Source organism: Callospermophilus lateralis, chromosome 16 (genome assembly GCF_048772815.1).
Source record: "Callospermophilus lateralis isolate mCalLat2 chromosome 16, mCalLat2.hap1, whole genome shotgun sequence".
Lineage (NCBI taxonomy): Eukaryota > Metazoa > Chordata > Mammalia > Rodentia > Sciuridae > Callospermophilus > Callospermophilus lateralis.
This window is the reverse complement of record NC_135320.1, coordinates 62,608,875-62,623,327: the sequence shown is the minus strand read 5'-3', so window position 1 is coordinate 62,623,327 and position 14,453 is coordinate 62,608,875. Positions and strand designations below refer to the sequence as shown.

At 37.1% G+C, this 14,453-nt stretch overlaps 1 protein-coding gene across 3 annotated transcripts in view; it reads left to right on the top strand.

The window, feature by feature from the left end:
• The window catches only part of Rspo2 (R-spondin 2), a 132,196-nt gene that overhangs the window by 14,037 nt on the left and 103,706 nt on the right, over positions 1–14,453 (top strand). The gene's annotated exons all lie outside the window — the stretch shown is intronic.

The following is a 14,453-nucleotide window of genomic DNA, read 5'->3' as shown; positions in this document are numbered from 1 at the left end:
TCTTTTATTTTTATGTGTTGAAATGTTATAAAGCAATTCCTGGATATTTTATTTCATGCCTCATATTTCTGAATTCATTTCTTTTTTTTATGCATTTCCATTTTTACCCCAAATACAGATTGCAGAATCACATCAGTTACACATTCACAATGTTTACATAATACCATATTAGTGACTGTTGTATTCTGCTGACTTTCCTATCCCCTACTATCCCCCCTCCCCTCCCCTCTCATCTTCCCTCTCTACCTCATCTGTTGTTGTTCCATTCTCTCCCTTCCCCCCTTTCCCCTCACAACCTTGTATATGTGATTTCGTATAAAAATGAGGGTGTCCTTCCATTTCCATGCACTTTCCCTTCTCTCTCCCTTTCCCTCCTATCACTCGTCTGTTTAATGTTAATATTTTCCTCATGCTCTTTCCCTCTGTTCAGTTCTTAGTTGCTCTCCTTAAATCAAAGAAGATGAATTCATTTCTTATAAACATGGATGTTTTCTTACCAAACCACAATGTCATTAGTGTACCTAACATAATTATTCTGAAGTAATGCCTATTAATGACCTGTATGTAATGAATTTCTCAAATTTTCTCAAAAAATGCCTTTTTGCAGCTTGTATGTGTGAACCAGCATTCAAAACACTCCCATCATTACACTTAGAGGAATATACCTCAAGATCTCTTGATTCTAGAGCAGTAATTCTTTCCCACCCATTTTTCTGTACCCCACCTTATTGAAAAAACCAGGTCAAGGCTCTGTAGAATGTCTAACGTTGAGGATTTTCCATTTGATCCTTTGTGGGGCTCATTTAACTTGTTCCTCTTACTTCTCATATTTTCTGCCGACTACAAGTTCTCCTGGAAGGGTGAATGAAGTTCAGATTCAACTCTTTGGCTAGAACACTTCCCAGATGACACCCTGTGCTTCATATTGCATCACATCAGGGAGCACACAATGTCTTGTTGTGCTATTCTTAAATGATGCTAAGATTAACCAATAGGGTTATGAGGCACTAACTTGATCCCTTCATTGTAGAGTACCGATTGACCTTTCATCTATTGGTTTCTTCTATGATGATCTTTATCTGAATCATAGTTTCTTCAGGCGTTGCGAAATAGTGGAACTTTTCTCCTCTCATTCCTTCTACATTTGTTAGCTGACAGTTCTATTGAAAACCTGTTCCTTTTCAACCACAGATATCTTGTTACTGTGAAACAATTCTTATAGGAAAGACATGCAATAAGTGTAATTCTTTAACTGCGATTTTCCAGAGTAGGGAGTTGATGTGTGTGAAGCTGGACAGTGGGTCGACTTCACTGCTGGAGAATCAAAAGCTTTGGTTGTGTCAATGCATTGCTTGTCAAATGGAGGAGGTAAGGTTCTACTATAGTCTCTGCTTATTGAAACAGCAGTGGTAGGATGACTTTTTGGCTTTTTGCTAACGGAGTGAAATGCAAACCTTCTGAAAAACTGAGGTCTATTGGCCATCTTCTGATAATGTTTTCTGTTAACAGCTTTCAGAGAAGCCACTATGGGAACACACAGTGGCCTCAGCCTGGTGTAATCTGAGGCTTTCTGGATAGAAAAACAGTACTTTGTACTACTTAAACACCCTCTGGAGGGCTTAGCAAGGAGAGGAAGGAAAATATTTGAGGAGATCAACTGGATGTTGTAGGATACAAGTAATGTTACCTGAGAAGGATTAAAGTTTCCTCAAAACTTGACCTGAGTGGCAGCTGGCCATTTAGAAATTGCTCTTGTAGTCTATCAATGGCTCATTTTCTGCTGTGCAGTCTTCAACTTGCAGACACAAAGGGTCTAGAGATTTCATGTCTTTAGTGGTTAAATGACAAAGTTTTTTTTTTTTTTTAAATTAACATTTTTGTAAGCTTTTTAGCTGTAACTGGCTCTTTCTAATTATAGTGAATAAAGATTCACTTAAGAATGTAGCTCGTTGCTACCAATCAAGTTAACATTGGCATGAAATGTTATAGAAATATGCCTATAATATCTACATTTAATTATTTTATTATCCAAATGATAGACACAAATGTCTATTTGGAGAGTTAAAGAGCTTGTTAGCAATTTTGAACATAGACATTATGAATATAAAACATTTAGTGAATGGCTCATAAATACAAACTCTATTACAGGAGAAATATAACCCTGCAGGAATTCAATACTTGTAAACTGCCTTCACGGTGATTTTTAATAAAGCAAAAACTACTGTGAACTCAAGAAAATGGTTATATTGCAAGTCAGGAAACAGAACGAGGAACGTATATAGCTTCTTTTAGTAACAGAAGAATGAGATTTTTAGTTCAACGTGTACGGTGTTTTTAAGTCACTAAGAAAATAAGCTACATCTACTAATCAGGGCTAATAGGTCATGTCCTCTATACCTTTTTTTCATGTGTAATTTGAAAATTATCTTTGTAATAAACCCTCTGCACTGAGACATTTAGGTCTTTTGCCTTGGAAGCAAATGGTAAGACTTTACATTGTTATTTGTGTAAGAATTTTGTTTTTAAAGCCACTCACGGTAGTTTTAAAAATGAATATAAGCCCAAAATTAATTCAATGTTGAAACTTTACAAAATAATATTACCAATAATTTGGAAAATTATTGAAAATAAAACTACCAATAATCTTCCATTCAACGATTCCCTTTAACATTTTGGCTTCTGTCATTTCAGATATTATTTTACCCTTTTACATAATTATAAAATTTAGGAACTTTATATATCATAACCATGTATTATTAACTATTTTAATGATACCAGAAATGTTTACATCATAAATTATTCATCATAAAACTTTAAAATCCATTTCCTTATTGGGCAGTTAAATATTTCTGTATTATTAAAAAGTTTAATATTAAAAATGCTGCTACAATTATTTTTTAAAATTGGAATGATATATTTAATGATGTGGAATCATTCGCACACATATTAACAAATTTTAATATGAGAATTAAAATACTAGTAATGTTGAAAATTAATTAGAAAATAGATAGCTATAGATTACATTTTGTGAATGGAGTACATATACTCCAAAATAGAAACAATTAGATAGCATGGTGTTGCATATAATTACTCTAGAAAAATTTAATCGTCTTTAAAAAATACTTTTTGGTACATTTTATTTTTAAATCATAGAGAAATGAAATTTTAAAATTAGATATACACTTTTTCTGCATGTATAGATTATAACTCTAAGCCTAGTCTTGTCACTAATGATTTACCCAGCTCTTAGTTGATTAGAAAGTTAGTTGTTATTTCAAACTACATACCTCATGTGAATTTTTTTTCCTGTCTGAATCATTCTTTCCCTAACAATTTAGTAATCATATCAAAATTGTTTCTTGAATGCATTTGTTCATCCATTGTATTTGATCTTACTGCCTAGTGTTTTCCAGAATACGTACAGACTGATCCTAATTCAGTAGGTAGGAGATGATGGGCACATTGCCTTGTGTCTTTCAGAACTTTTCTCCTCTAAGAAGCCATTTCATTATCCCCAAAGAAAACACGATATAAATAATGAGGGAGACAAGACATTCTCCCCACCACCCCCCGACTCCAAATAACATGAGTATCTACTCAGTTGCTTCAATCTTATTCCTTGTTTTCTTGGAAAAACCTATTCTTTCTACATCCCTTCTCCAGAACATTTTGAATTGCTTTTAAGTCTGCTGCCATTTTATAGACCACACTTGACCATGTCCCTCCTCAACCACATCAGTAGCCTTCAGAATATCTTTCCTACATGAGGCAACCAGAGCTATTGCATATAAAACAAAAGCCAGCACTTAAGTGCCTCACTTAAGTGCTTCAATAGATTTTCATTATACCTCAAATATATTCCAAACTCCTTGCCCAGCCTGGAAGATTCAATATGATCTGATTGTTGCCTGCCTCTCCAACTCTTTTTTTTTTTTTTTAAATCTTGATCCTGTTGGCATGTTCTTTTCTCAAACACTCTAAAAATGTTTTTTTTTAGGACTTTTGCCTGGTCTGTGTACTCTCTAGAAAGTGTTCTCTATCCTTTTTGTGACCAGTTCCTGTCCCCAATACTGAAAAACTACCCATTTTCCATAGCAAACTATCAGGGCCAGCAAGAGGGGCTTAGGGTACAAAATAGGAGGTGTGTATTTGCTCACATCTGAGAGTGATCACCTCCTTGAATTTTATATGCTAGGAACTTCACTTATATCCCTCTAGTTCCACCTCTGCTCTGCTCTGCTTTATCTACTGGTTATTTTTCCAACCCTCTATTCTAGAATGTTCTCCATTCTCCCCCACCCCAATCCCCGTTCCTATGAGAGAGGACACTGTCTATTCATCAGAATCCACTTTTGCTTCTTGGGGCATGTAAGCTAGACAGTGTTTCCTAGATTCCCTCGGAGTTATGTGACTGAGTTTTGGCTGGTGAAATGTAAGTGAAAGTGGTATATTTTCTACTTGAGTCTGGCCGAGTAAACTTCCTATGGTGGTCTCTTGCTCTTCTTTGTCTCTGCTTGGTAGAGAGGAACTAGCTCTTTTGGACCCAGGAGGATGATGGGACAACCATGTGAAATATGTGGGAGTCCTTGAATGACTCTGTGGAGGTCTCCCTGCTACATTATTGGACCCTGCATGAACAAGAGAAACTCTTTAGATGAGTCACTGAGACATTGAGCCTTGTTTGTCTCAGAATATAATATTGCTTGTCCTAATTAATACAGGCCCTCATATCTCACTCCACCCAGGTTTATGGAATATAAGCTCCAAATGGGAGATATCTTTGTTCATGTTACCCCGTATGGAGCTTAGCCTGTTGTGGGTATCCAGGAAATATTTTTTTAAAACAAATAATGCAGGATGTAAACGCTATACCAATATGTAAATTATTTTAGACAAAATTGCAAAACAGTGATAGATTATGAAATATCTTCTGAGTTCAGAGGCGAAGAAATATTGTGGGAAAATGTTCTAGGAAAAGATTTCATGAAGCTGCAAGCTTGCGCTAATTCTTGAGCATAAGGCAGTCACTGTTCATAAAGTGGTTCTTCAATTTCTCAGCCACAGATATTTTGAAAACATATTCCAATATTACATTGCAATAATTTCACACCGAAGTATACAATTTAGTCACAGTTCACATATTAGGCTATGTCAAATCATTTTTATAGTTATATGCCTATAACCAGAAAATACTGAAAATTTCTTCCTTTTTTTTTTTTTTTTTTTTTACTGATTATGGCCAAGATTGTCTGAAGTGTTATTGTAAGAATTTAACTTGTGTAACAAAAGTAATGTCTGCTTTTATGACTGATGTAGTGAAATTCCTTGATGTTTAAGGTTCAGTGGGTCATTTTGCTTTCCGAGTGGTAGAACCATTAGTTTGGAGTTAGGAACTGGTGGCATCCCTTCTGAAAATGTCTGTGAGCTCTAAGGAAAGGGCATTGTTTGGCATTATACTGTTGATGGGAAAGATTTTGTCAGTAATAAGGATTTCTATTTATTTTTGGGTACTGGGGATTGAACCCAGGAGTGCTCTACTGTTGATTCACAACCTCACCTTTTGATTTTTTTTTTTTTTTTTGCTAAGTTGCAGATGTTGGACTTGAACTTACCATCTTCTGGTTTCAATCTCCCCAGTCACTGAGATTATGAGTATGTACCTCTGTACCCAAGCTATTTCTGATTTATTTATTTTTTTTTGTTTTGAAGAAGGGAACTGATTTTTCACTTGTGGGAATTGTGGGTGTGGAGGAGCACAAGTAAGAGGAGGGTCGTGACCTCTGTAAATGAGGTTTGCAGGTGGTCTGTGGTTGGGTCCTAGAGCAGGCTGTTGGGAGTTGTGGGCACCTTCCCACCTTGAAGCTCCCCCTGCAGGCCAGGTGGGGAAGGACTGTGGTGGCAGCAGGTGGCCCAAGTTCTATGATTAGAGGATCAATATAGACAGGGCCAGCATCCCTGTTAAGACCTAGAATCACAGAATCTCTGAACCCTTTATTCACACTTCCATTCTAAAGATGCTAGTAATATCATCTTCCTTAAGTTAGACCTCACAAACAATTCTTCACCAGCTCTGCTACAAATTAATTCTGTGTATGTGTACATGAAGGGGGGGACGTGGGAGGGAGGAAAAAAGAAACTTAAATCACCCTTTGGACCAGCATCCTGCCTGTTTAAAATAAAAAAGTTTGATCTAAAACTCACAAGAGTCTTCTAAGGATAAAACTTGTATCTCTAGCTTTCATTTGGCCTAATTTTTTTGTCCTGATTCAAATTCTTCTTTGTCTTTATTACTGTGTTACGTTGGTTGGATTACTGAATGTTCTGTGTCTGTTTTCCTATTAGCGAATTAGAATACTCATTACTTAACTTGTAATTTGGCCACAAGAACCAAATAGAGGCACATGTCATCTATTGGAATAGCACCTGGCACTGGGCAGGTGTGCAGCGATTGTACCCCTCAGTTAGCTAAATTTTCTGCTTGCTTCCTGTGGGCATTTCCTGGCTCACATTGCTTTACATACAAGGTCTCTGATAAATTCTCCATTCATGGTTTGGACAGGTTTCCTGAAGTAGCATCTTTAAAAAATTTATTCTAATTCCAGTGAGCCACCAAGGTACTTCTAAAATATGTAGGAACTGAAGAAAAGGTACAGTTTGATTAATCTGGTATTGATCACAGTGCTGAGGAATCTACCCTGTTGGAAGTTGGTGCCACAGGACAGATAGGCTTCCTCAAAGGAAGGAGCTCTTCCTTTTCAACTGACTGCTTCCAGTAAGAAAGAGAAAACATGGACACATAAAGATATCCCGAGTGTTGCTGCAAAACACAACAGACTAAAAATAATGAGTTCACGGAAACATGCCAGGCTGGAACTTTAAATCACATGTTTGTGTTCCCAACTTTCTATATGATCCAGCTTTACATGAATAGGTTTATTTTGCTGTGAGAATGAGTCACGTTAGAACTGCTCTACCAGCTGAAAAAGCTGAAGGTTTCCTTTTAATATTACTTATCATAGCATTTTTACTTTCTAAAAAAATATCTATAAATCTGTGTTTTAACATGTACATAGCTTAGTTTGGTGTGAGTTACCCAAGAGCTAGGATGGACATGCCCACAGAAAACACTTGAATAAACAAACGTAAGCTTACTTAACTAACCTCGTCATGAATGTGAGTTGGTAACTGCATTTGGTGACAATTGAGTAAAAAATTCCAAAGTGAGAGGCAGGAGTCCTGGGATAGAGTCCTGACGGGGCATCACCTCAGTATTAATATAGTCTTTGAATCTTTCAGGGCCTCATGCTGTAAGAATGAATCTGAGTATGTGGCTTAATAGTATGTTCCTCCCTGACCCCTCACTCCCTGTCTTTCCTCTCCATTGCTAGGATGGTATTCAAAACTGTTTTGTCTCAAAACTGTTCTACTTGTCCCTTCAAAACGAGACCCTGATTCTTCTAATTGTTCTCAAATCATTCATGCATTTCTCCAAGTCATACTATTTTTATTGATGAAGCTTTTAGGAAATAAGTAGCATTTTTAATATTTCTTTTAAATCATTTGACATGATTAGTACTACATCATCTTTTCACTGTAGGAAGCAATCAGCTAAAAGAAAAATTAAATATCTTTGAAGAACCCTAACTTTTTCTGTTGAGGAACTATACAACCTCAAACCTTAACTATGCTAAATTTGAAGTCTTGGGGCTGGGATTGTGGCTCAGTGGTAGAGTGCTCAGTGGTAGCACGTGCGAGGCCCTGGGTTTGATCCTCAGCACCACATAAAAATAAAATAAAGATATTGTGTCCAACTACAATTAAAAAAATAAATATTTAAAAAAAATTTGAAGTCTTGCTTTCCAGCTCTCTGATTATCTTCCAACTACCTCTGCTATGTTCATTCTCAAATTGGTGATCATCAGTGCCACACTGACTAGATTCTTTTACAGTAATGGATGTTCTGTTGTAACGTTGAGATGAGCTTTTCTTTAACATTTCAATTTTTCTTCATTAGTTGTTGTGTTGGTGGAGTTAGAGATGCAGTGGGGATGAGGAATTACTTTGTCTCAAGCCAGGAGGTATTGTTCAGCTCTTGCTCACATCTTGGTATGAGGTTTGATTTTTGTGATGTAACAGTGTCTTTACTTCTTGATTCATCTGTGGTATATTCCCGTAGCCATTACTGTAATTATTCTCTCAGGGAAGAATCCGAAGGTTCAAGTCAGTAAAAGGGAGTCCAAGAAAAAGCACCTGAGCAGCATTCTCCCTCCCAGAAGACTCTTCTGCTCTTGGAGATGTAGATAACTTGTTCTGATCTCATAGATGGTATCATTTGGCTCCCTCTCCCTTTTACCCCCAATGCAGAGGAGGGTGGTGAGATAGGGACAGATAGCCAAGTACATCAGATTTCAGGTCCTGTTTGACATCTACTAGGTAGTGGCAATATTTTTTTTTCTTTGTTTTATTTTTATTGGTGCCGTGGATCAAACCCAGTGCCTCATACTTGGAGGGCAAGTGCTCTGCCACTAAGCTACAGCCCCAGCCAGGCAATGTTTTTTTTTTTTTTCTGGAGACCGTTTCATTTATTCACACTTGCAACTTATTTCTTTGTTTTGTTCCAGAATTTCATTAATGTCACTGTGCCTCCTTATGTTACTTTAAAAATGCCTTTTCACTTTTAGTTTTGATTAAACTCAAAATTATCAGAAACATCCACATAAACAGCCTAGAATAAAAATATTAGTCTTGCCATATCTACTTTTAACAATCTACATACTACATACAAATATATGTAGTGTACCTATTTGTAAAATATATTCCATATGAAAGTGGTACTTATTTTTTTAACAGGTGCACTTGAAGATGTTTATTATGCCCCTATGAAAGAAATAATGTATTACCCCCAAAGAATTGAACTCTTGGATAACTTTTAAAAATTATTATCCTTAATGTATACCTCAAGCCCCAAATCTTACAGCTAGTATTCCACAATTAAATATTTACAAGTAAAATGCATCTTGTTTTCATTGGAAAGCTTTTTTCTGGGTCTGCGGCAGTGCTATTTGGGATTGCAACATAGATCAAGAAATAACTTGGAATCACAGTGATGTGAAGGGTACGGAAGGTTTCTCAATGTTGATTAACGGTAGTGGATAAATAGAATAGTAAGCTCTATGGCATTTTGTTTTCTTTTCCCAGAGATTATGGAATTATGTACATGGTAGAAATTTTAAAGTTTTATAATTCCCATCTTGGGGGGAAAAAGAAAAAATAGAATGGAAAGGTCTTCTTGTGTTCTTCCTAGGTGTTAGGCTTTTAAAAGGGACTGTAAAGCATAAGCTATTTATAACTCTAGAGAGTGTTCCATTTTGGAAGGCTGAGATCACAGGTAGATGAAATGAAATCCTTTAAGCATTGGAACTTCAAGAAAGTTCTTTTTTAAACATTGATTTTTTTTTTCAATGATTTCACTGTTATTTTGTGACTTTAGTATTTCTTGTTGCAGTGTCCTACAGTTGTGCAAGAGCAATGGCGAAAGGTGAATAGATGTGGACAGGTCAGCCCTGCTCCCCTCCCCAGTATTCCTGGAACTTGCTTTCTTAAAGTCCCTCATGATTTTTTTTCCTCACAAGTTTATATGAACTGTATGATGAAGGGCAGGGTGCTTCATGGGCAGCATTGTAGGTTGAAGCTGTGTGTCTTCAGGTTGCTGAACCTCTATAGGCCTTAGTGTTCCCATTTGTTAAATGGACGTTAATGGTACCTACCTCCTTCGGGTAATTGTGAGGATTAGACTTCCTATGAAAGGCCCTATTCCTACCTCACATACAAGGACAAAATGACTTTCAGTCCAACTTCATGCAAAATTAATAAATGCATAGAAGCAGATCTCTTGTACACAGGTAATTTTTAATTTTATTTTTTTGTGGCACTGGGGTTTGAACCCCGGGGCAACCACTGAGCTGCATCCCCAGCCTTTTTAACTTTTTATTTTAAGACAGGGTCTTACTAAATTGCTGAGGCTGGCCTGGAACTTGAAATCCTCCTGCCTTAGCCTTCCAAGTCACAAGGATTATAGCTGGTGTGCCACAGCACAGCAGCTCATAGATAGCCTTTAAAGAATAAAGAATTATTTTATATTAATCGTTTAACTTTTCCCATTGCCTTGAATGATTATTGTAGACAAAGCAGATCAGAGTTACTTTTTAAAAGGCACCTCTTGTCTGTCTTTACCTAGTTATTATCCAGGTGAGTAGAAACAATGCACAGCAACTTTCCAAGAGTATTCTTGAGCATTTCTACATACAACTTTAATTTTTCTATTAAAATATATATTTTAAGATGTTCCTGAGGTGTTTTGTAGACTCTGTATGGTGTAATATGCAAATTCTTTATCAGAAAATATTAATTCTGCTGGCAAAATGTGAGGTCACATATATCCCAGAGTTCCACTTAATATACTTGGCCTGGCCTCCAACATAAATAGAATTAAAAATTATAATTTAAATATTTATAATGAGATTGAAAGTTTTGAATAATGTTTCTAGTACATGATTAAATTTCGCATTCATTAGTAATACTTCATATCCTGGATAATGCCTATAAGTTATATTAAGCAATATTGAAGAGCAGGAAGGTGATAAAAATAACCTCAATTGCTAATGCTGCTTCTAAGGGGTGACCTCTGCCAAGGAAATGGCTCTGGCTGCCAGGTCTCACTACACTCCCATGTCTCAGGTGCTTGGGACTCAAGGCAGCTACTGATTCCCATCTTTGTTTTCCCCTCTTTAAGTATCTGGAGAGGGGGAAAAGTCAGGAAGTTAATCAACTGTTGCCCTTGGAAATGACTGAGGTTTTTTCAATTATATCTGCTGTTTAGGTAGAAGAATTTTCTCTGTGTAACTAAATGTGTAACTTCATTTCTTTTGGAAAAAAACCCCTATAATTTAGATTAATAGTTGTTGGGGGAGGGAATTCATAGGATAAATATTTAAATTCTTGTCCATTCTATGTATAATTTGGCAGAACTGTGTCAATGCACTAGGTAAGATTTCAATTATGGACTTGAAGTATGCATGTTCAGACTCCTAGTATCCCTGTGTTTTTATTAGGGAAATGTTTTGCAAATGATAGTTTTATCTCAAGACTCCCAATATTAACCCAGGAAAAAAGTTTACTGGGCCAAATAAGAGATTGTTCCTTCCCAAAGCAAATCGTTTAAAGGAAAAAAAAAAAAAAAAAAAAAAGACCAGTGACCATTTTCAGTGCTAATCGTAGTTCTCTTTATTTTCCCTTTTACATCATATCATATTCCCATCATAATGGGTTTTGTCTACCACTGAATAGACAATTTTCTTCCTTTCTAATCTTTTGAATAGTCTAAAAGAAGTACTTGTTAAGTGTTTCATGGTGTATGTGGTGTGAGAAAAATCTGTAATTGTTCTTGATTTGGATGTTTGACAAGGCAATCAAATCCCAGATATTATAATCCAAGATAAGTGATAGCACATTTTATCTTTGCATTATTGAAATCTTGCTATGCTGTTCTGCAAATGAATAAACATTTTTCTTTTTATAAGGCCCTGGGCCTAAATTATGGCTGCTCATTAACAAATGGTTTCCGTATTCCGTGGAATGTGTGGACCAACCTTCCTCCAGCAGCAACTACCATCTTGTGCATTGTCTGGAAAGAAGGTGGGTCCTTCAGCATTAGGTGCACCTACCTGGGCTTTTTGCACCTCTCAGGTGAGAAGTCTTTCATTTGAGTGTTTACTTAAGTGTTTACTGAGAGACAGGGATTCTTCACTTTCACAAATAAAAATGGCCATGTGGGAAAGCAAGATTTAAAATGTAGCTGTGTTTTATATTACACAGTTTAATTCCAACCATTGATGTGGAGATATATATGTATATCCTGGAGGGCTGCTGCCTCCACAGTCAGCAGTTAGCGGATTGTTCACGTCTCCCCTGCGTCTCACTCACATAGATGTAGGAAAAATACTTTCACTATTTAAAATGTATATATCAGTGTAACATGCACAGATGACTCTCTTTTAATGTCTGGAAAAAGGGAACCTTGTGCACAGACTGCATGTGGCTGACCTTTCTGCTCTCCTACCCCAAGTTGTTGTACTTGTGAGTTTTGATATGTGTGGAGAGTGAAATCTATTTCTTGGTAGTCTGGAATGTGTCATATAATAAAGGGGGAAATGAAGTAATGTTTGGATTTTTGAACCCAGTTGTCAAGTCCATGAACTTTGTAATCAAAATATTAGCATTATTTTCTTATAAAATCAGATTTTTTCCCTTCTCAATTATTTATATTATATATAGCATATATTATATATGTCAGATATGCATATAATACATGTTATGTATATTCAATCAATCTTTTCTGGACTGCAGAACTGGTGGCATCTCACTTTGCAATTGTGGCACAACTCTAGGGACGTGTCAACTCTTTGTGAGACGTAGATTTCTAGAGCAAAGAGTTCTTAAGCTCCTACTTGGTGTCATGCCTTGTGCTAAAATTGACTGCTGTTTTCAAGTCAGCAAAAACATGGCTTTTGTTTTAATTTCTTTGGAACACTGAGGGTGTTTTCCTTTTTCTAAAGCTGATTTTGATAATTCAAGTGCAGCTCTAACCATATACGTCCCTTAAAGCTCTCCTAGTCATTAAAACAATGTTTTGAACAAGCAGCTCTTTCATTTCACTTTCCCCCTGGAGCGTCCCCCCACCCCCCAGGGACTTCTTTCCTTTCCTCCTCAGCCATAACCAGGCTACAGAGCTCTCGCATTCCTTTGCTTCTTGACTGGCTATCACAGTTGGGAAGTTCAGCCAAGTTGTCATGGGTATCTCTTTAATTTTCTTTCAAATTAAACGTGGAACGGGAGAATGTTGGCATGCTTCAGGACAAGAGGTGCTAAGACTATCTTTTGGGTTTTTTCCAAGAGACTACTTTCCCCCTAAACTATATTAAGAAGAAATCTAGCCCAATTTACCATTCTTCGGCAGCAATTTAGCAAAAGAGTAATATAATGTTTTAGACAAAACTTTAGAAATAAGTTTTCTTTCTTTGCCTCGGTATGAACTGAATATTACTTCTTACTTGGCACAGTTAGATAAACAGAGTGGATGCAAGTCATCTTTACCTTGCCAGAGCCAGAGAGCCCACAATGGAGGGCTCTTTATTGGCAAATCTGTGCTTCCCAGTGTGCTTTTATCTCTCTGAGGCTTATACAATAAAGTGCAGGATTTTAAAGTGGCAAAACATTAGCATTACATGTAAATAGAGCAAGCATTTTAATCAAAACAAACTTCCCACTACAAATTGAGTATACTTAGCAGTAAGGTTTAAAAGCCCCATTTGTCAAGTCTCTGGCTGTTACATAATTGCTCTTATCTTCCCCTCTCCTCCTCACTGGCTTCCTGAGATGGTTTTCCTTTTTCATCAGCCTCTATCTGAGGCTATTCCATACTCTTCTCCTCTGGTAATAATAGCTACCATTTATTTTTGATTTCTTTTGTTTTTGTGTGCTTAGCATGTTTTCACGTGCTTAAAAGTCTAGATTATTCTATTCACTCTGTGGAACGGTCATATGCCATTAGTATGGACTGTGTAGCTCACAGGTGAGAGGTTAAGGGGATCAGAGAAGTGAGGCAAAAGGCACTCGGGGCTGTTCTGTGATGAACCAGCATCTAAAGAGGAGCCGAATCCACTGTCTGATTCCCTAGCCTCCTGGTTTTGTGGTCCTGCCAGTTTTTTTGTTTCTCCAGTTTTTGTTTCTTGCTGTTGCCCAGTTTGTCCTCGCCTACCACTGGTAATCATCCTTAAGAACTTGGCTCCAGCTTCCTCATGCTCCTCCCTGTCACTCGGGTCCCCTGGGTGTTTGGAGAAAGCTGCGTGAAGGGCAACATTTGTTCAGTTTCATTATGTGGCCTCATCTCCTTGCCATTTATTAATTCAGCATTTAAAGAGCACCAGTATTGAGCCATAATGAGATCTGATTATAGGAAATGTCTTTTCTGGAATCTTCTTCATGTGGCGATCCCCCGCTGTCCGTTTTCCAGATTTCCTTGGAAAAGAATCGTTTCTTGATGCCTGTGGCCTTTCTTAGCTCTTATTTCCCTCCACTGTTATTTAAGAGTCTCCTCTGTCCTCTGTTCGTTCCTGCTGTCTTCTCTGATGTCACCAATCCTCAGACCTTCATGGTCCTCTAGGAACGCCTTTACACATGGTTCACAGGGTTCCTGCCATGTGGGTGACCTCGGAGAGCTTGTCCTTCATCTAATTTTTGCCTCAATTACTGAATAAAGTGACTGCCTCTTGGGAACCTTCTAACTCCCAGCTCTCAAATTTGTATCTCTTCTTGACTCTAATTTATATTACGTAACTATTCCTTACTGTGCCTTAATTGAATTTGTTCTTTGACCGTGTAACCACAGGACCCTA